The following is a 24,522-nucleotide window of genomic DNA, read 5'->3' as shown; positions in this document are numbered from 1 at the left end:
CTCTAGCTGGGTGCAGTGACATCAGCGTCAGCGTCAGAAGCCTTAAGGCTCGGCCGTTGCTGGGAAGGATGCAAGACAAAACTGACTCTGTAACACATGGTGGCCAGCGACGATAACAGTGTCAACGATATCAGTGCACTGTCGGTCGTCGACGGAATGTTCATGACGTATTATTCACTTGTGAAGGCAATCGTTATAAAAGAGTTATCGAAAATCTCGGACCAGGCATGAGGTTGGTTCGAGTATGTTTCAGATCCATCTGTGAAATGAAGCAAATGTTCGAAATGCGGCAGGCGGCATCATCAAAGTAGGTTCGAACTAATTTGTGTGTGCTGTGAAAAATACTGTGTCTGTGGCGAATAAAAATGAATCCGAGCTGCTGAAATGTTACAGCTGAACAGCTGAGTAGTGTATCTGCAAAGTGCGAATGGCGATGCGCTTCCATATTAAATCGTTTGTTCCTTTCAATTGTTTGGCACTCACGATATAAATCGAAGCACAGTGTTGAAGCACATCACTTGCAGGATTGATCACTGTAAGAGATCAAGGAGTCTATTCAAAAACGCTGCGCTGTCCAGTACAGAAAACGTCGGCGTCGTTTGCAAATTCCGGCATATGATGGTTACACGCAGATCGAGTTGTTTGTTGTAGTAACCGTACCAGTGCGAAAATAACCTCTTGCACAGTTGTCGCAAATTGTTGGGATCATCACTGTCATGTTATAATGGTGGATTTTGTAGTTTGTTTCAGATCACCACTCTCATGTTATAGTGGTCTTTATTTTATTGTTTACTTTGTTTTCCTGATCTTTGCAAAGATTCAGTGAACACTTGTATATTTTTCCTATATCTGTAACCGAAAAGAAAAAGATTTAGGTTTTACAATACTGGGATAAAGAGAAGGTCTACACTGTGTCTAATCAAGAACAGAAATTTATGAAACGATTTTCATTAGACAAACTTTTTTAAAATGGAAAGTCAGCGCTATTGCAGGAGAAAAGGAAAAGTAAAATAAGCCAACTAAGCGATATTAAGGGAATTGAATAAGGAAAACAGAGACTAAAAGTAGTTTATGGGTTTTGCTATTTGGGCAGAAAAATTAAAGATTATTTTTCGAAGTAAAAACAAGGCTATGAAATGTGGACTGGTAACAGCAAGAAATGTGTTCCTAAGGATGAGAAATCTGCTAACTTCAAATCTAAATTTAAGAGTTAAGAAATCTTCTGAGAAGGTATTTTATATGGAAATGAAATATGGATGATCAATAGACAAGAAGAGCATAGGAACTTTTAAAGAATGATGTTACATAAGAGTGCTGAAGATTAGATGGTTAGATAAGATATATAATGAAGAGTTAAGCCATCAGCACATGTACTGCGCATTCAAACGTCAACGTTGAGAGATGTAAGATAAAAATTATTTCATCATTCTCACTTTTTAGTAAAGCACTAACGTCGTTCTAATTTGATTGCTGTTTCTATTCGGTAGCAGAAGCTTTAGAACATTTGAAATATAAGACTAAACAAGAAAGTGCAAAATGTGTTACTGCAAATAGTGCAAGCTCTCTTTGTACCAGGTGGTCGTCATTAAACAGACGTTGTTCTGAGAGCTGTAGTGCAGGCTGTATACAGCAGCATGCTGAAACATCTCAGGTATCTTCTATAATATAATAAAAAAATATAATAAAAAATATGTTTAGATAGAAGGAATCATGAGACTAAATTTTCAGCACTTAGACAAGTACTATAAGCTGGGCTATGCCTGTAAATGGGTTCATATTAGTTCTGCACAGGCGTAATAGTCTTTGTCTTGTTGTAGATTTAATCTTACCAATTAATAATACTACCTCCGATCGCCATATCCAAACACAAAATCTTGACTGTATCCACGATATGGTAATCGGATCTTTGTGATAAAGTACACAGGTGGGCTTCAATCCTTCTTATTAAAGTACTACTTGGAATAATAACTCAATTTTTCACTGACGAAATAAGAATGTATTATTTCTTTTACACACATAAAAAATACAGACTTTTCACTTATTCTCATAACCAAAATGGCTACCTACCATTACGCTCTCCCGCCCGCAGTGGCCGAGCGGTTCTAGGCGCTTCAGACTGGAACCGCGCGACTGATACGGCCACAGGTTCGAATCCTGCCTCAGGCATGGATGTGTGTGATGTCCTTAGGTTTGTTAGGTTTAAGTAGTTCTAAGTTCTAGGGGACTGATGACCTCAGATGTTAAGTCCCATAGTGCTCAGAGCCGTTTTTTGATTACGCTCTAAAATAACGTATGTCTACACTCGTTCATTAGCAGAGAGAGACTCCTTCCTCTTACCAAGGAAAAGGAAAAACATTTTATGTTTTTTAACATCAGGAAATCAAAAATTCATGACGATAGGCGCAGACTCAACGCTGGGCTACTGCTTCACTTTTCCGCTTTGTCTTTAAAGAAAACGAAAACATAAAAGCAAGAAATGCAAAAGGCACATCACATATGCCCCCCTACTGTATACTGTCGGAAATAAGTCTCTTTATTTAGGGATACAGTATCCAGTAACCTTTTTTTTACATTGGGGCTTATAATTTGGTCACTTAGTGCACATCAATGGAGTTATAATACCTTTATACTACGTCAAGTATATCTACAAAGCTTCATTTCTTTGTCCATTGCAAACTCATACACATAAATACATTCATATACCATATATACATTATATCACATAATTGCACGTCCGTGTTGTGCTGACATCTTAGTCTGTTATATCCTAACATTTGTTAAATATGTTTTGTGTGAACAGGGGAAAAATTTTAATTTCCTAAATTGTACTTCCATCCTGTTTAAAAAAATTTTTTTCGCTTGCTTTCGGTTCATTGGCAATTCTGAGAAGGTGTCCTTCTGGCATACGCTATCTCATTGTTCGCTGTACTTACGGCCTGCAGCATCTCATTTTTAACGCGCCCGTCGCAGTAACCCAAGCGCCATGTGAGCACCAGCACTGCCCACACATCCATTGTAATGTCGCTCCAGGCTTATGAAGTCGGTGTTGAGTATGCCCTCCAGTCTGGAAACTGGATACGACGGATTCAGCTCCAACGCTGAACCCAAAGAACACCAATACCTCATCTCACACCTGGACGAAGTTTTCAGCCAGTGAAATTGAAGATAAGTGCCGCACTGCAGGACCTCGCATTATCTTCCATTGTGATTATAGTTCGGCGGTCCTCACACATCAGTTAATGGTTATACGGATTTCCTCTTATTTCTCCGTTGCACAAGCATCACACTCACTATATTCACTTCGCTAGACTGTAGCGTTTACTCTTATCATGGCTCAGCCATTAATTTCGCTATTATCAGGCCTTACCATTTTTGTAACACTTCACACATTTGAGTATTTTACTTGTCCATCGTGTTACACTTCACTTACATACATAAATGGTTCTCCTTTAAGAATAAAATTTCACATAAAATTCACAATAGTACATACATTTTACATAGACATTGACAATAATAAAGTTGACAAATAAATGTACAATTCACATTCCCATTTCATATATGGACTCCATGACATGCACCATCTTATACACTAATATATAAATCAGTAGGAATCTTGTATTTATTCTGAATATTTGCATTTACTTTACTTGTCTTGCAGGACCGGCCTTCACAACTACACATAGAAAATACGTTCCAGCAATACTCACTACATGGAAAAAAGAGGATTTGCTAGGGTCTGCTTCAGAGATCAAGCTACTTCTAGGATTGCTACTTCTAGGATTGCTACTTGTAGTGTGTCGTTAGTGTACTTGTTCTATCCTTAGCATTTGATAAATGTTCATACTATGTACAATATTTACAAGTGCTCGTTTGTGAGCGAACATGGGGAATGTTTTATCCCTTGACAATCCTGTCTTCATCACTGCTTGTTGATCGTTGTACTATTTCACATTGGTATACACATATTTCAAGCCATATATTGCCTTACTGATGTGGCGCCATACACATGTTTGCCCTCATAACATGTGACCAGTAATTTTACTGTATTTTTGTCATATGTAATTCCACTCATAATTCATTCCCACTAAAGAAGAAGGTGCTTATGCTAGATGTACTTCTTTCGTTTGTGCATGTGTCAAGAACTCAGTGTAGAAAATATTGTTTTACTCCATTTTGTGTTCATCCCCTGTACGAATTGTATATCATATTTTCATTTATATTCACCTTATAGTAGGTCAAGCTGTAACAGTTAGTCTCTAAGGAAATATTTTTCATACTAAGTTGTTTACATTCTGATGTACGTGTAGCAAATTACTGTGCCGTGGTGTACATTAAATGTACTGTGTACCTTTGTTACTATTGACTTCACTGTGTCTTCTTTACTCTTCACTGCTTCTTTGAGATGTTCGTTTTCACAATTACTTACCATACATGTTTCATCATACTTCACTTTCCACACTCATACAATCATTCATTCTGAGACTTAAACCTATATAATCTATTCTTTCTTACATCACCTTCATGGCCCTTTCCTACATAGCCCTGTAATATTCATTTTCATATTCATTGCCATATACCCATTAAAAACCTTCCACATAAATCTCCATTTATACCCATGTATTATCTGTGGGGTTCTCACACTAGAGCCGGCCGGAGTGGCCGTGCGGCTCTAGGCGCTACAGTCTGGAACCGAGTGATCGCTACGGTCGCAGGTTCGAATCCTGCCTCGGGCATGGATGTGTGTGATGTCCTTAGGCTAGTTAGGTTTAATTAATTCTAAGTTCTAGGCGACTGATGACCTCAGAAGTTAAGTCGCATAGTGCTCAGAGCCATTTGAACCATTTTCTCACACTAGCACCACCGCCCTATTTATTTCTTCCCACAAATATAAATAAACTCGTATGTCTCAAATACACTTTCATGCTCTACCTAGTTTCACTCCATGTATGATATTTCACAAAAAATGTATATTAACTAATTAATACCCCAGTTGAATCTAAAATCTTTCACACTCTCTCTGTTTCCTAGTATTAGCCCACAGTGAAATTCATTTATTTCTCCATATTGCTTTTTTAACATACAGTACTTACCTCAGTTATTTTGTTTAAGTTCATGTAATTACATTGTGTGCATATTGGTTTGTTTTCGCAATTACTTAGCTTATCACCCTCATGTGGTACGATTGGTGTTCACAGTGTTATTTTGCTGCTTATGTTTTTTCTATAAGGTATCATGTAATTAATAGCAACTAATGTAAGTAACTTTTTTGCAGTGAACACAGGGTGTGTCGAGGGGCGATCTCACTGTTTTTAAAATAAATGAAAAGTCACGATCGCTTCAAAGTCATTGAAGCGATCGTGGCTTTTCAATTATTTTAATGTAAGTGATTTCTGTAATAGAAAATTTGTGGGTATGTATTCTCCCTGTCCATTAAGCTCACTACTTCTAATGTTGTCTGCAAAGAAGTGTAGTTCTATAAGTGCACAACTGCTCTTCTCGCTAAATCTTGTACAATATGTTATTTTATAGTTTACTTCTCAGTCACACACATTTTTCTATGTGTATATTTCATTCTATCTTTCCCATCGTCGCTTACTTGCGTACTGTATGTAAGTCGCTTAGTTCTTAAGTTCTGTGCTAATTGCATTAAGTGTACATGTTATTACTTCTCTTTTAAACTTAACTTAATCCTGTCGTATGTAGTCAGGTGTATATTTTCTTGTACTTTGAATCTTTATATTTGTTTCTAACTATGTACATTCAATAGCTTACATTAAGTACACAAATTTAATGTATTCTACACCCTCTATAGTGTACTTGCGCCGATGTGTTCCTTTTCTTAAAGCTACGTATGCTTAACCTAATGACATGCTCTCAAAATTAGTACTCTTTACAGTATAGTCTCCGACTTGGAAATTAATGCCTCTAATCGTTTTCTTTGTGTAACTGATTTACGCTACAGTAATCTGCTGACGGTATTCCATTTCGTATCGCTTCTGTTTTGTCCAGTCGGCTCCGCGCCGTGGATGCCGATTCGCTTAAATTCTAAAATGGTTTCCGTCGCGGTGCGCAGTGTTTCCTTGCGCATCTTAAAGGGGACACTGAACTCAACTTTGCATTTTGGATACTCAGCCCCTACGATCAGCTATTAGCCACCTCGCATATAGTTGTTAATGTATGCTCCGCTTCAAGCGCGGCTGCGCCGTCTCAGTACATTTTGCCGCTTATGACCCTCGCTTAAATCTGTCGTGCTTTGAATTACTTTCTTTTCCATCACTCTTATTGAAGTTTATGCCTGATGTACTATAACTACGCCATCTAATGGTTTTCACTCGTTCGGTATTGTGCACAGTTGTTTAGTTCTTGTTATATATTTCGTGTTTCCTAATAGAATATCAGAAGGTTTCCTTTGCTTCTATAGATATCTAAGTCTTAAGAAAGTACAATATCAAAATACAAGAAAATTTCTATTCACTAGGTTGTATCTCATTCTTTGCGTGTTAGATAATGTACACCTATGTTTCCCACCTTTACCTTTATTGTTGCTTGAATAATTTCACTTACCTTGCGTGTTGTTTCTTTCTCTTCAGTGAACAAATCTTCTTTCATTTCTGCTTCCTTATCATACCTTAAAAATAGATTACGGATATGCTGTGTGTGATTGTTTCAGTGTCTGCTTCCTCTTTTCTATTTTTTTTTTCGTGTTAGTGTTTATGTCACTAATATTATTACTGTGACACACTGACAGTTCATTCCCTCCTTCCTCTAGTCATGTTCGATTACTGTTATTTCCTGGGGGCGGTAAACGTATTGTTTCATTTTCTGCCATCACTTCTATGTTCACCGTATGTTCGCGTGCCCGCCAGTTCGTGTCCCGGTTGTTTCGGTTTAACTGTACTGGCTGCCGGTTCTCTCTCGGATCCATGTGTTCCATATTCCGATCCTAGTAATTCGAATTTCCTTGTCGTCTAGTATCAAAGCTTTCTCTCTAATTTCTCCTATCTCGGCTATTGCCTTACTGATGTGGCTGACACTTATTTTCGTACCTTCGGTCACCCTTTGGCTGACAGGTAAACCGATTGTACTGATTTCAGTTGGGATGCGGCGGTGCATAAGGATGCCATTCATTCACATGCACACGACCATTATAGTTTCTAAAGCCATTGCCGTTGCCGTAGTTGTTCCTCCCATTTGGGTTGTGTTACCGTTACGATAACTAGGTGTGGCTTGCCCGTCCTCATGAATTAGATCTATTGGGTCGAGCACTGAGAGAAAATGCTCGAGATCATATTCGGGAATGGTTACTGATTTTTCCCTGACATTTGCAGGCAACTTGTTCTTTAAGATATTCAATACATCGACATGAGATATCGGATTATTCCAGTAGCGGGTCTTGTTTAGATATGTTTCAAAGTAGTTTCTTATCCCCCAGAATTTTGGATGATATGATACTGGGTTAAATATCTCTCATCTTAATCTCTCCTGGATAGCTGTTGACAAGTATTTATCTAAAAACGCATCCTCAAATTGATCATACGTCTCGCAGAGTTCCGACATCTCTGCAGCCCACAAAAGGGCGTCGCCTTCTGTGTGTCCTACTACATATTTGATCTTTTGATCTTCTGTCCAAATCCTAGGCAGTACATTCCTAAAGGATCGGACAAACACTACCGGGTCCGTTCGCTTTGTTTCGTTTGAAAATACATGAAACTGTCGATGTTTTATTAAACGCTGTCCAGCAGGACGGAACAGCATTTACATGCGGTGATGGCATATCTGTCTCATAAAAGTTCTCCGCGCCGCACGTCGGCATGCGGTCGCGCAGCGTGGATTGGGCATTGTTGTCAGCGTCACTGGCGGATGACAACTACGTTTACCGCTCCCGGCGATGATATTACCATAGTTTGTTAACTATTTCGTCCATTAATCTTTGTCTACCTGTTTGATATCATGTTCTGCGCGTTTTAAAATTTCTTCTTCCTTGTCCGCTATTACTTCCTTTACCGCTTCCACATAAGTACGCTGTTCGCGTACGCATTTTTCCGCGAACATTGTGTTTTTCATCTTTTGTATTACCCTTTACTGTTTCGTAAAGATGCTCAATGTCTGAGTTGATTCTTTTATGTTCTAACTTAAGTAATCCTATCACCACTGTGATTTTCTCTAGATTTTCTGTTAAGCTCTCACAGAAAGAATGCAGCTTCGCTACTTCTGATTGTATATTACCTATGTTAATCTGCGTATTCTTTTGCATTACCTGTAAATTATTCTGAGTTTCTCTGATTGCGGATGACTTCTGTCCATACGTGCATTGTAGTGTTTCAAATTTTTCTTCCACTGTGCCTTTTAATTTCTTACTCATATCGTGGATTGAAGTTTGTACTTGTTCGTTGATTTTCCTATCCACTTCCGTGGAGATTTGCGAAATCTGCTGTGTGAACTTCGTATCCAGATTATTGAGTTCTGTACGCAAATTTTTACCTCGCCTGAAATGTGTGTCATGTTTGCATTTACCTTTCCGATCTCGGACTTTACTGTGATCATATCTGCTTTCATATTATTCATCTCTCTTTGTATTGTGTCTAAACTCGCCATCTTTGAATCGATTGTGTTCATGTCTGCTTGTATTGTTTCTAAACTCGACAAATTTTCATTTACTGTCTTCATGTCTGTTTTTATTGCGTTCATGTCCGTTTGTATTCCTGTTAAGGCTCCAAATAAGGCTTGCATATCTTCCCTAGTCACTTCCGGCCTATGCCTGTCAGCATCTGTGTCTGTACTACGCGTACTACTTTCATTTAAAATATTCCTTTCACTTGAGGTGTCATTAATTTCGTCTACTGTAATCAACGTATTGATTATAATGAAATGTTCCGTATTCATGGGCGTCGAATGCAACAATGGCATGTCGCGCCCAGCATCCAAATAATCGCCGCTTGATGGTTCCAACCCACTAATTGTTACGTTTTGCAAATGCAAGTCTACTACATTGGCATTTTGATTTTGAAATGACATTTCCTTATTGTTTTAGCCATCCATTATAGAAATCTTTACGCCTCTGCAGTTACCAAAATTAATATTTTCTCTTCTTGAATTTTACTTTTGCGCTATTTCTCGTGCGACAGAATGCATATACAGCTATATGTAATTGTAATCTCAGTTGTTGTTCACTCAATATACTTTTCGTACTGATAAATAAATGCCACTCTCTACTTGATTGCAATTGCGTTAACCTCCGAAGCTTTAGGTTCTGGATTTTAGGAAATAGGTGCTTGGATTTTCTAATAGGTCTACTAGGAACGCATTTTCTACATGCATTGCGCGGTCCTACCTTATCGTTGTCTTGTAACTGGTACTTCCTTCTATTTTAGTTTTAGTTGTTCACTCTTGGTATTGCTGTCTTCTTCCTTCTAATTTCTACATTATTTCCTCTTCACTCAGTTAGTATTTTTCCAGTGTTACAAAATCGTCTCTGTCATGTCATCAACGTACATGGAACATAAAGAAATTATCAACATATATGTATATTCATTGTCTTAACAATACTAGTACTCACAGTTTTGCCCACTACGTATCGTTCCTGTCACTTGTCACCACTTTATAATATAATAAAAATATATATAATAAAAAATATGTTTGGATGTATGGAATCAATTTTTCAGCACTCGGACAAACACAATAAGCTGGGCTATGCCTGTAAATGGGTTCATATTACTTCTGCACGGGCGAAATAGTCTTTCTCTTGTTGTAGATTTATGCTTACCAATTGATAATACGACGTCCGATCGCCATATTTACCTACAAAATCTTGACCGTGTCCATGATATGGTAATCGGATCTTCATGGTAACTCTGAATTACGCAAGTGGGCTTCAATTCTTCTTGTACTATTTGGAACAATAACTCAATTTTTCACTAACGAACTATGAATGTATTATTTCTTTTTCACACATCAAAAATACAGATTTTTCACATATTCTCATAACCAAAATGGCTACATCCGATTACACTCTAAAAAACCTTTTAGAGAGAAGGTGAAGCGGTTGCCCAGCGTAGAGCCTTCACCTACCGTTATGTATTTTTTGATTTCCAAATTTTAGAAAACATAAGATGTTTCTCCTGTTCCTCAGTAAGAGGAAGGACTCTCTCTCTGCTAACGAACGTGGGTAGATGCACGTTATTTTAGAGTGTAATTGGAGGTAGCCATTTAAGGAAAACGAAAACTTAATCAAGAAATGCAAAAGGTACATCATAGTTCATTAATGTGTGTGCTCATGGAGTATGCTAAAAAATAATAGTTCCACTTCCTGCCACCAGGTAAAAGCTGTAAGCAGTCATAACATGGTGTGAGTGCAGGAAAATGGGATAGGAATGAACAAACACATCATCATACATCTGGTGTAATTAGAGGGATATGTTGTTATTGCTATCCTGCTGATGAGGTACATTCTGGGTACACACCTTATAGACACAACCTTTCAAATATCCCCACAACCAGAAGTCTCATGGACTTAGGTCAGGAGATCTGAAAGGCCACACATATTGAAATTTCCTAGAGATGATGCAGTCGTTACCGAAGGCAAGCAATGCGTGGTGTCTCCTCATCTTGCATGAAAATAGTGGAGTGGACACAGTTGTTTTCTTGCAAAGCTGGAATCGCATGTTGCACAAGGAGATCTACTTAACATGCAGATGTCATTGTACACCTAACAGGCCCATGTGATGTCATCTCCTTGAAGATAAATGGGACAAGAATGATGGAACTTGTGAAACCACAACACAGTCACATAAACTGAGTACAGTGGATGTTCCTGCACAACATGTGGCAGAGTAGAACCCCACACATGACACTCCTGTGCATTCACGACACTTTTACAGAGTAAAACATGCTTTGTCCATCCAAAGAATATTCCCCGGTCGCATGTTATCCATTTCCATAAGTAACCAAAAAGAGAAGAGCGAAGTCATAGCGCCGCAACCTACCTTGGGGCTTCATTTGGTGAACATTCTAAATCTTGTAGGCATACCAGTGGAAAATGTGCCACAAAATACTTTGAACTGTTGAACAGGGGACAGAGAATTGACACAGCATGAGCATTGGCTGCAGAACTTGCGGCGTATGCTGCATGGTCAGTTATAGCTACAGTAACTTCATCAACAATTGCTATGGGAATGAGCCACTTCCCTCACCCTGCTACACCACGTAATTCACCTGTTTCTTCAAATGCCTCGATCATATTCTTTAGCCATTTTATTACTTGGGGATTCTTCAGAGCTGCTTCTGTCGGCAGTGTTCCCACAATGCAACGCTATTTCTGCCATTCTGATAAATCAACTTTGCATTCTGTACGGAAAACTTCAACCTTCTTAACCCTTTACAACAAACAGTCAAGTCACAAAAGAAATCAACAGATGGCGCCAAGTGATAAACAGCATACTGATGTCAAGATAGGAACCTATACACATTCTGACTGCTTACAGTGTCATATTTTCACCTGGAGGCAGAAAGTGGAATTATTATATTTTGTCAGCATACTCCGCAATTGCTCTGATTTAGGAACATATGTAGGATGTTGGAGTGTCCTGTGTTTACAGCCTGCATTGTGGCACTTGGAACTTTGTCAGTTTAATTATAACCAACCGGTAGATAAAGTCTATTGAACACACTCTCTCCAGAGAAAGTTTACATATATTTACGTACCATCGAATATTATGGGATATATTTGTATTAAATTAATGCAAAAGACTCATAACCTAGTAGAAAGTGCGATGGTGAGTAAAAAAAAATGGATGAATTGCATGGCCTGCAACATATCACACATCACATTCTGATGCTGCATCTATATTCATTATGCTACACTGAACATTCACAACATGTGACCTTTTCTAGTGTGTTCCTATCTGAAGGCTTTAATCACAGATATGTTATTAATCGATTTTTAATTATAACAATTAATATCAAGAAAATACGTTTTTGACAGCTCTTCGATTTTCCCTTGCCTTAAAGTGGCATGCTTTCAAAACACTAAAGTTACAATTCGAAAATTATTTAAACCAATAGGACAATTCTCATCGTTTTATCACAAAAAATCGTATGAATAGATTGTATATTTTCGATAGGTAAATTTTATGGTACTTTAAAATGATATATATTCACAAGACTTAAATTCTAAGCCCTGTCAAATATGGGCCTTAACTGAAAGCCAACAAGGTATCTTCAGACTCTGCACTGAACAAGATGGTGTGCATGTATGTTCCTCCACCTCACTGGTTTATGTTCATACGTTCTACACATTCAGAAAGACTCCCCAGCGTGTTTCTACCACGCTATGTGGTAAGAAACTTGACAAGTTCAACATTGACATTAAAATGCACAGCCCATGTGCCGATGGCTTTAGTGAATCAAATTAACTAGAAAAAATAATTATAACACAACATTGCATGGGGGCTTAATTAAAAATAATGAATGCAAATACTTTTTAAATTTTTAGTAGCTGACTGTCCGGTTACGCAGTCTCGTAACCGGTATGGCCCTGACTAGTATTAGTACGCAATCTGACTGCATAGAATAACAACAAAGAATGAAAGAAAATTTCCGTTAACACAATTAATTAATTAAGTCCCCAGCAACTATTAAACCTACGAAACAACAAAACACAAGTGTAGCTATTCTGTGTGTGGAAGTGTGATTCAACGTACACATCTGGCACGGTTCTTCCTCAATAAGACCAGATATTTTAAACACCATTTATACTGAAGTAATTAAAAGAACAGAAATACTATAATTGCACATAGAAACCAAAAATACAGTCTAATAAAAGAACACGAGCTAGATGCTTTGTTGACTGAACCTGTGACCAAGAGGCATTATTGTTTAAGACATTGAAATAAATAATAAAAAAAGGAATTTTTTTACCTTCATATATATTGACGAAAAGCACATTACAGCATCCCTAATCCAACAACATCTGGTGTCTAGCCCATCGAAACAATACTACAAGTTCTGAACAAGCACTCTCCATGGGAACTTCTCAACGACGACTCACCACTGCTACATCTCAACAAGCACTCTCTACTACGACTTCTCGATAAGAACTGCCAGTGGAGGCGGCTGAATAATACTCTTCAGCGCAATCTCTGGCGCTGTGGCTCAGTGTAGCCACCTTTCATATGCCCCTCCTCCACGGGCCAGAATTTGATGGTATTTTTGCCAGCATTGGTGGTGAAAATACCACCAAATTCGTCCAAAAAAAAACACAAACAAAAATAAAAGGTAATATTAATAATTAAATATCATATAACTAAATAAATATTGGCTTTGCACTGACCCTTCAATAACCTAATATATAAAATACAGTAAGGAATACAAATGCTTTCATACATGTGATTTTACATAATAGTTTACACAAGTACCATTCAATCAATGGCACCAGCAATGTCAAATAGGTGTAGGTAAGAGTCTCATAACATTTCACAAACAGTAAATACACAAAAAATGAGTTTATACAAATATTCACATAAAATGCTTTCCATAGTTCAATAAACAAGTAGTTGACAGTTCCAGCAGTAGCACCCAGCAATGGTCAACAGGTGCAGACACCAACGAGTGACATTATTTCAGTAGAAACAGTTCCATCAGTGGCACCCAGCAATGTTAAACAGGTGCAGACAGCAAGAAGTAACATAATTTCAGTAGAAACAGTTCTAACAGTGGCACCCAGTAAATGTTGAACAGGTGCAAACACCAACAAGTGACATTACGTCAGTAGAAACAGTTCCATCAGTGGCACCCAGTAATGTTGAACAGGTGCAGACACCAACAAGTGACATCATTTCAGTAGAAGCAGTCCATCAGTGGCACACAGTAATGTTGAACAGGTGCAGACAGCAACAAGTGACATCATTTCAGTAGAAGCAGTCCATCAGTGGCACCCAGTAATGTTGAGCAGGTGCAGACAGCAACGTGTGACCTCATCAGTAGTAGCAGTTCCAACAGTGGCACCCAGCAATGTTGAGCAGGTGCAGACACCAACAAGTGACATCATTTCAGTAGAAGCAGTTCCATCAGTGGCACCCAGCAATGTTGAACAGGTGCAGACAGCAACAAGTGACATCATTTCAGTAGAAGCAGTCCATCAGTGGCACCCAGCAATGTTGAACAGGTGCAGACAGCAACAAGTGACATCATTTCAGTAGAAGCAGTCCATCAGTGGCACCCAGTAATGTTGAGCAGGTGCAGACAGCAACGTGTGACCTCATCAGTAGTAGCAGTTCCAACAGTGGCACCCAGCAATGTTGAGCAGGTGCAGACACCAACAAGTGACATCATTTCAGTAGAAGCAGTTCCATCAGTGGCACCCAGCAATGTTGAACAGGTGCAGACAGCAACAAGTGACATCATTTCAGTAGAAGCAGTTCCATCAGTGACACCCAGTAATGTTGAGCAGGTGCAGGTAACAATCCATAATATTCACTATCACTAATTAGACAGTTCATCAGAGTTCATTAGCACAAATTAAACATTTCCAAGTGGCACCCATCATGTCGAACAAGTGCACGTAACAGTCCATAATATTCCCTATCACTAATTAGACAGTTCATCAGAGTTCATCAGCAGAAATTAAACATTTCCAAGTGGCACCCATCATGTTGAACAAGTGCACGTAACAGTCCATAATATTCACTATTACTAATTAGACAGTTCATCAGAGTTCATTAGCACAAATTTAACATCTCCTAGTGGCACCCAGCAATGTTGAATAATTGCAGGTAACAGTCCATAATATTCACTATCACTAATCAGACAGTTCATCAGAGTTCATTAGCAGAAAACAAACATTTCCCAGTGGCACCCATCATGTTGAACAAGTGCAGGTAACAGTCCATAATATTCACTATCACTAATTAGACAGTTCATCAGAGCTCATTAGCACAAATTAAACATTTGTATGTGGCACCCAGCAATGTTGAATAGGTGCAAGCACGAACAACAGTTTGAATGCACACACACTTGCTTTTACAAAATTATTATCAATGCTCTTACACTGAACATACAAATTATAATAAACACACGAATGATATCAGATAATTGTCATATTAAATATTACAAACACACAAATATCAGTAAACCTATAATATTTATGGGTGTCAGTGAAAGCTACAACAAACAAGTAAAATAATATTTAGGAAATAGGTCGGTACCAATTATTTGGGATTAAGAAAGGAAAACACACAAAACACACTCACTCACCTTTCATCCACTTTAAGTACTACTGTGTAATTGAATAGTGTTAACTGTGTAAATGCAATTCTGTCAAAGATTTGATGTTCAACATGTGTATCAAGTAGGAGTGGCAGCAACGTATAACAGTCAATAATAGTTAGTCAACATCGTAGTCATCATGTCAAGACCCATGTTTGCCAAGCCATATCAAAATGTACGGTTTCTGAACAACTGTCAGTGTGCCAAGATATACAAATACTTCCTCTCTCCAAAAAAAAAAAGTATATACTGCTTAGTGATTTAACAAAGTGTGTGTGTAGACAATCTTCCTTCTACTTGAGTGCTCTAGTCTGCCATCTTCATCCTCCTTGTTCGATATAAACCAACAAAAAAAAATATGCTCCTCACTTACTTTACCTCTTATCCATCAAACTCCAATAATCATCAGCATCACATAATCTTAATACTTCAATAATACCTCTTACGTCGATACATATAAACCTTATCATCAATGTCATTTACCGTACCTCTTGTCCACCAAAACTCCAATAATCATCAACTTCACACAATCTCAATACCTCAATAATACCTCTTCAATACGTCGATACATATAAACCTTATTACCAATATCATTTCACTTCCTCTAGTCAGTCTCCTCGAACAAGTACAGATAAAATCCTAGTGAAAACTTCAATTCATCATCCCATACAATCCGAAGACACAATGTCCACACACAAACTCTGTGTAGTCCACCTGAGCCAAATCTTCTACTCATTATGAATTATAAAATACATTTTGGTTACCTTGTCCCTCATAAAATAAAAGAAATGCATACATGACCTCTAACAGCCTTCAGTTTGAATAACTTTCAGTAAGTAGGTGCGAGTACGTAGTATGAAAGATCACGTAAGACTTTGAATGAATAAATCGTAATATTTCACAGTGTGTACACCACTTCAAGAATCATGGCAAAACAGAAGCAAACATGTGGAGTATTTCTTGTGTCAAGTGTCACTTGCTATTTCAATTGCTCACGAAGAATGCAGTGTAATAACTGTCGAAGGTCTAAACCTAGTGTTGGTATGTCATGTCTTTAGCTTCCTTCCTATTAGCATAAATTTATACAGCTTCCATAAAACCTCTAGCTCATGTGACTTCTATGAAGTTTCTTGTACTAATGTCGTTCGTCGAATTATAACAGTTCATTTTTTTATCTTAAAATATAAGGCACTGAGCGTAAGCAAAACATGCAATAGCGAGTAAATATACCAGTGGAGAACAGAATGTCAACAAGTGGATGCAGCACAATTCCTACAACGAGGCTCTGCCAAGCGAACAATCTATAATTAATACCATAGTGTGACCTAAACTCCATGTTCGTACACCGTATATCAGCATTTCTATATACCATATTAAAGAGTAGTTATGACAACAAACAGAAATGTGTAAATATGCAATCCATACGCAACGCAGCAAATATGTATCTTACATAATAAACAGGTCATTAGCATCATATCAGCATAAGCAAATAAATGTTCATATGTAATCTTAATAAGTAAACATGAAGGCGCAAGCAGATACATTACAAAGTATAACTTACATACATAACCATATCAGCACAATTAATCAGGTGACAATTATAATTTAAATAAATAAGCACAGCAGGCACATAATTAAAAAAATATGACATCAGTGATAAATCATAGCAGCCAAGCGATGCATAATATACATAAGTAACAATCCTGTTCATTAATCAATTATTGTCAAAATCAGTTAATGTACGCAAGCACGTCGCTTCACAAGTAAATTCATAGAACATGAAATTTAGCACTAAGTATGAATCACGTAATCTCGAGCAGCAAATTACGTCTACAGTACGTACCTAAGTGGAAATATGTTACCTGAAAAATAAACTCAATTAATAGTTACCTTTTTAGTTTATTACTTTCTTCTTCGAAATGACATTCTTCCTGAAATTTTCTCGATGGCAAGTCCTCTTAACGTCGGACGCACACAGAATTTACCTGAAGTTCTTAAATATTTTATACAACCGTATCCTGAAAAATACTGAACGTTAATAACATAATTTATCAAGTCACTATAGCTTTATACCGAATTTAATCAGAGAAATTACACTGTGTATTTGTTTACGGCTGTCAGTGCGCTCGATCAGCTGTAGGTACGCGTGACGTAGGAAGTAATTGTTTGCGGTCAACGACTGCCTTGTGCGGCGCGCAGACTTGACTGTTGCTTTGAGTGTGTGCCGCCGCCGGAACACGGCGCGGTATCCTTGTATTCTCTGCGTGTTTACATGTAACTGTTAGTCTCTCAAAAGTGTCATTCCACAAAAATTTTAACGTTCGATATATGATGTACTCCCTTAGAGCGCCGAGATTTAAGAGTTTCTGCTTCGACAGTGTTATCATGAATAATTTTGCGAACTCTATATGGACCGTTATAAAGCAGAAAAAATTTGCGACCCAAGCCTTTTCCTTTGTGAGACAAACGATGAGACTTAATTAACACCTTTTCACCAACTGACAAGGTCTTTCAACGACCAGGACGTTTAGTTGATTTCTCTCTTCTAGCAGCCGCAGATGCAATATTATGTAGAGCCAGGTTGACAACTTCAGAATGCCGCAGTTTCCGTGAAGGTGGAAAAGGAACGATTTCAGAAATGCGATTTGTCGGTGCTTTGTTTTTTAATATCAATATAGGCGGTAAAGTTGAATCATTAGGGAGTTCATTCAGAAAGTTTTGAAAAATATGAAGATACTGATCCCACGTTCTGTGATTCTGATGACAATAAAGTCGACACAATTTATTGATTTCCTTCATCCATTTCTCTGAAGCGTTAGATTGAGGGTGAAAAAGTGAAATGAAAATTCGTTTAATCTTACGACGCCGTAGAGTACGAAGCCAAACTTTAGAACGAAACTGTGATCCATTATCTGATATAACCTTATCAACATGACCCACTTCTTTAAGAAAATGTTTGATGAAAGCATTAGACACTGAACGAGCTGTTGCTTTACGTAAAGGTGTAAAACACACACATTTTGATGTCAATTCCACTGCTACCAAAATGTACGCAAAACCATTAGTAGAACGAACCACTGGACCGAACAAATCGACTGCAGCCATCTCCTTTAATTTCGCTGGAATGATAGGAAACAACGCTGCTCTGTGAGAAATAGTTGGCGGCTTAGCCTTTTGACATAATTTGCATTTGGCAAGAACAGATCGAATACGTTTTTCCATATTACTGAAGTAGCAATTTTCTCGTAATTTATGAAAGCATTTTCTGGGACCAAAGTGTGTATCACTGAAATGTGTATACCAAAGCAATTTATTAACCCACTCATCAGGAATACAAACTAACCAAACAGAGTTGTCGACCGATTTTCGTTTAAAAAGAATATCATTGCGAACTAAATAATACTGTCTAATTGCTACGCTTTCCTTTCTCCTCCACTTCTCCTTAATGTCCTTCCAGATTGGATCCTTGTTTTGCTCCTTAGCGATGTCCTGGAGCGAAGACGAAATAAAATTCTCAAACGCAACACCTTGAATATACATCAAACAATAATTGTTTGCTTTGCAGTCCTCTTCAGCACTTTGTTTCAAACCCATAGGTGCACGTGATAAAGCATCAGCAACAATATTTGAAGAACCCTGTATGTAAACAATACTAAAGTCAAATTCCTGTAGATACAACACCCATCGTGACAATCCTCCATGTGTTAATTTTGTTGACATAAGAAATTCCAGAGCTCGATGATTGGTGTAAACCTTAGTATGTCTTCCATACAAAAATGTCCGAAATTTTGTTAAAGCCCATACAACAGCCAAGGCTTCAAGTTCCGTAATCGAATAATTCTTTTGTGATTTAGAGAGAACACGACTTCCAAATGCAATAGTTTTCTGTATTACAACGCCGTTTTCTTCTATCTCTTGAAATAAATGTGCACCTAGGCCTTTGTTGATGAGTCTGTCGTGAAACAAAAATCTTTAGATAAATCCGGATGTGAAAGAAGTGGAGCAGCAACTAAAGCATCACGAAGTTGTTCAAATTCTGATTGAGCTTCCTCATCCCAACACCAACCAGAATTCTTTCCAGATAGTTCACATAAACGAGGTGTGGCCAAATCGTCCAATTTAACAAAGCGTCTAAGAAAATTACAGACACCAAGGAAACTTCGAACATCACGTTTTGTGGTAGGAACAGCATAATTACGAATAGCGTCTAGTTTTTCTGGATCAGGAAGAATACCTTCTGTAGAAATAATATGACCAAGAAATTTCACCTGAGAACGACCAAATTCCAAGTTCACTGTAATGCCAACTCTTGCAAAAATACTTAATAATGAATCCAAAATTTTGTTATGCTCACTCCAAGAACGTTTAGCAATAAGAATATCATCAACATATGAAGTAATATTGTCACGAAGATAAAGAGGTAAAATTTCGTTTAAACTACGAATGAATGCTGCTGAAGATACAGTAAGTCCAAACGGTAATTTCCGAAATCACTTTTGGGTAAAATAGTCATATCCGGTTATTCTTTACGACTCTCTAGATAGATTGATAGTTGAAGAGTTATTCTGATAGATACAAAGAATAGTAGAAGAGTAGGCAGCGGTGCAGAAAACTAAAAGGGAAATAGCACCACTACAGCTCGGGGCCCTGTGCACGCTACGGCACATATTCACTTAGTGTAGTGAATCCCCTGAGGACTTTTACATCTTCCGGCTAAAGCAATTTGTCTTATGGATTGTGGCAGCTTAATTAAACAAATGCGAATTAATCCAGTCAGGCTATAAGGGTTGGACAGGAATTGATTCTTTCGAATCATGTCTTCAAAGTATTCTGCTGGCGTGCGGAACTCAGACTGTTTAAAATTACGCTGCATAATAAGACTATGTTTGACTCTGTCTTGCGTGTTTTCGGACCAATATGCCGATAGAAATGCATGATAAAAATCATTTGGATTATTACAATCTCTAATAACTGCGCGCATTCGCGTCGCCGGTTCGTTTTCTAAATACCCACACATAAATTCCAGTTTGTGACTTAGTGGCCAATTTGGTGGAAGTGCGTACATAAATTGATCTAACCATGAACATGGATGTACGTCGTTCTTAGAATTGTGAAAGATCTTAAATTTCCGAACAGTTAAGAAGTGTTTATAGTCAAAGTTTTCTCCTCGTGGCGACAAAGACCTACCGCGTCTGTTCCAGTCCGAATGTCGATTATTGTCAAGTTCGCGCGCCTGGCGCTCTCTTGTTGCTTCTCGTAAATGAAATAAATTACTTTCTTCAAACCCCTCTGCTATCTGTGATTCTAAATTTCTTCTGCTGTCTTTTCCTACGATTTCGCCTTCAATTTGTTTGACTTGCTTCCGTAACGCCTCAAATTCCCTTTTAACGCGTTCATTAAATTTTCCCTGATTTTCAACATGTTTATTAATGCTCTGGTACTCTTCGGTTTCTGCAAATGTCAATGGAGATGTATCATCTGAATCTCTGTCCCCATTTCAACTAAGACTTGTCAGTTTATCTACAATCTCCTCAACTCTTTCCGATAAGCCACCTATTTGATCTTTCTGTTTATTTACGTCTTCCGTAAGTGTCGCGACTCGGGTTTCAGTACTGACACATTTAGTAGTTAACTGTTCATATTGTTGTGTTAGGTTATTTATTCTGTCATTTGGTACGGATTCCTCGATTCTCTCAAATATTTCTTCCTTATCGTGTGCACATTGTAAATTTAACTCTGAAAATTTTTGTACTATCATGCGATCTCTATCTTCCTGTTCTCTATCCTGTTCCTTTTGTCTAATCTCTACTGCAAATAATCTATTATTGTGAGAATTCAAAATCCTCTTTACTTCTTCTCTAATTTCTTTCTTTAATTCATCTTTCATGTTTTTGAAACATGTCCCTATTCGTGAGTCTAACCGTGTTTCCATTGTTCCCATCTCAGTTCTAACTGTTCCTATCTCTGTTTTAATTGTTCCTATTTGTGATCCCAGTGAGTCTAACCGTGATCCCAATGTTCCCATATGTGATCCCAAATTTAGTATAGCACCCATCAACTGCTCCATGTTAATTGGTTCGAAATTCTTTTCACCCCTAACATTTCCCGCAAAACCAACTTCTTTCGTCATAGCTGTAAAGCTATCTGTGTTCGATACTATTTCAGAATCTTCTATCGTTAATCTCGTTTTCTGTGAATTTTCTGGACTATTTTCCCGACTTATTAAATTGTTTTCCACTTCATTATTCATAATACTGTTCTCCTGTGTCGGCGAGTTCGCCATGTTAACAACTTCGTCATTCTCACTATTCATCATTTTTGCCTTTTTCATCGATCGCGTAATCATTTACAAAACATACAAAACTCGTCACTATACGAAAATTACACACAATGACACGTTATCACCAACAATACTATTCACACGAAATGCTTCCCTCAAACATGATTAACAAACAATTGAAATTTTCTTAACTGCACAAAATTGTCAAACCCGTATACAAGACAACAAAAATTAAATTCTGCAAAAAAAAAAAAAATACCATTAGAAGAATGACAATTACCAAATCTACACATGTAATATAGACTACAATTACTAAACTACAAAATACTACAACAATACTACTGTCTGCTATTTTTACAATCGGAAGAATTCCAAGGGACAATCCTGGCAGGGTCGCCACGTGCATGGGGGCTTAATTAAAAATAATGAATGCAAATACTTTTTAAATTTTTAGTAGTGACTGTCCGGTTACGCAGTCTCGTAACCGGTATGGCCCTGACTAGTATTAGTACGCAATCTGACTGCATAGAAGAACAACAAAGAATGAAAGAAAATTTCCGTTAACACAATTAATTAATTAAGTCTCCAGCAACTATAAAACCTACAAAACAACAAAACACAAGTGTAGCTGTTCTGTGTGTGGAAGTGTGATTCAACATACACCTCTGGCACGGTTCTTCCTCAATAAGACCAGATATTTTAAACACCATTTATACTGAAGTAATTAAAAAAAACAGAAATACTATAATTGCACATAGAAACCAGAAATACAGTCTAATACAAGAACACGAGCCAGATGCTTTGTTGACTGAACCTGTGACCAAGAGGCATTATTGTTTAAGACATTGAAATAAATAATAAAAAAAGGAATTTTTTTACCTTCATATATATTGACGAAAAGCACATTACAGCATCCATAATCCAACAACATCTGGTGTCTAGCCCATCAAAACAATACTACAAGTTCTGAACAAGCACTCTCCATGGGAACTTCTCAACAACGACTCACCACTGCTACATCTCAACAAGCACTCTCCACCACGACTTCTCGATAAGAACTGCCAGTGGAGGCGGCTGAATAATACTCTTTGCCGCAAACTCTGGCGCTGTGGCTCAGTGTAGCCACCTTTCAACATGACCAAAAGATTGGCTTAGATATAGTAAACATCCTTAGACTGTGGTCACATGGGATGAGGCAGCTAATGTTGATGTTGATGCGAAATATAGCGACACAAGACATGATGTCATTAGCACATGGGACGAGGCACTCTCCAGTGGTAGTTGTTGGCTTTATTTGGCTCTCAAACCTCACTGATTGTTTACAAAAATGGATGTGCATACAATTCCTTTGCTAACTTTATTAAAATGCACATTTCCGCCATTTTCCATATGCTAGTCATATTCTGTGTGTCTACTATACTTCAATAAAAACTTCAGTACCCCTGAACGTGTATAAGACTGTAGACACTCGGTATTGTGGTGAGGTAAAAACACATATATATTCAGTAACACATATGATGTATTCTAACATTTGATAAACACATCTATACACATCGAGGTCAGAGTCCAGACTAACTAATCAGTGATGCTGTTACACTATCCTTCATTCCCAGGGGGTTAATGTTGCTATAGGGCAGAGTACTTACAGAGATGCCTCATCGGAAGTGCAGAGCACTTGGAGTGCTGAGCAAAGGGTGTGGTAAATGTACTGCAGTGGCATGTAAACTGAAGTCCTATTTAAATTTAAGAAGTTACAACAGAATTAGCCACACAAGGCCTCACACTGTGTTTAACTAGCTTCTTGTTGCATCACTACTCTGGTACACCGTCTGCCCAGCACAGCATAAATACGTACAGTGATTATAAGAGAAGATATTGTTAATTGTTATGCCTGACTTTTCATGTTAGATTTCAGGATTGTTAAGAGCTCCAACAGTTTCTGAGTAAAAGTTTTTAAGTAAGTAAAACTGTACTACACAATGCTTTTCTCGTTTAATGAACACATATATATTTTTGCTTGAAAGGAAGGGAAACTTCAGTTTAAGAAAATCATATAAACATATTGTATTTCACAGTGCCCAATGCAGGGTTAAATGACTTATGTTGACAACTCATTACCACAGGTCCTGCTCATGACTAATGAACAATTAACCCATTGGCTCAGCTCAGACCAATATTAAGAGGTAACACTTTTATAGGTGAACATCTAATTATTGGCAAGAACTTTGAAAAAACTCTTCCTACCGAAATATGTTAAAATTGCTGTCTTTTGTTTACAGTGATAAATTCAGTTGCATCAAATAAATTATATCTCCTAGTATTTAGTCTGAGATAATCTTCAACTGCTACAGAGTACAGGCGATTTAATTTGATGTGGACTGTTTTCCTCTTAATGCTGGTATGATAAAAACTGGTGTCCAGATGTGCTGGCTGATGTTGCATACTAGTGTACTAGTGTAGGTAGGTCTGTAGCTGAGACAGTTGGTGTAGCCCCAAAACATTTAGCTGGCAAGTGGAAGAGTTCACTGTAGGTGAGCAGGGCTAAAGATGTATTTAAATCCTTCTTGAATGTTGTGTGGATGTCTAGCAAAACCGACAGGAGAGTGTCACTGCATTCTCTGGCATAGCACATGCATGCGGCTTTCAGTGTGTGACGCCAGTATTCCACTAAACCATTATTTTGTGAGTGGAAGCTTCTGGTGTGGAAAAGCTCGACACCACATATGCAGTATACTCAGTGAATAAACCCACTTTGAACAGCCACTCTTGGTCAGTGGTGACAACAGCAGGACAGTTGAAGCCGGCCAGCCGAGTATCTATGAACGCTTTGGCTGTAATTTCCACTATAATGTCACTAATAGGCATTGCCCCCATCTATTTGTAACCTGGTCAGTGATGGACGATATATAGTGGGACCTACGAGATTCAGGTAGTGTTCCTACCAAGTCCACATGCATGTGTAAAAAGTTTCCTTTCAGAAT

This window comes from Schistocerca serialis, chromosome 7, assembly GCF_023864345.2.
Source record: "Schistocerca serialis cubense isolate TAMUIC-IGC-003099 chromosome 7, iqSchSeri2.2, whole genome shotgun sequence".
NCBI lineage: Eukaryota > Metazoa > Arthropoda > Insecta > Orthoptera > Acrididae > Schistocerca > Schistocerca serialis.
Note: the sequence above shows the minus strand (reverse complement) of the source record.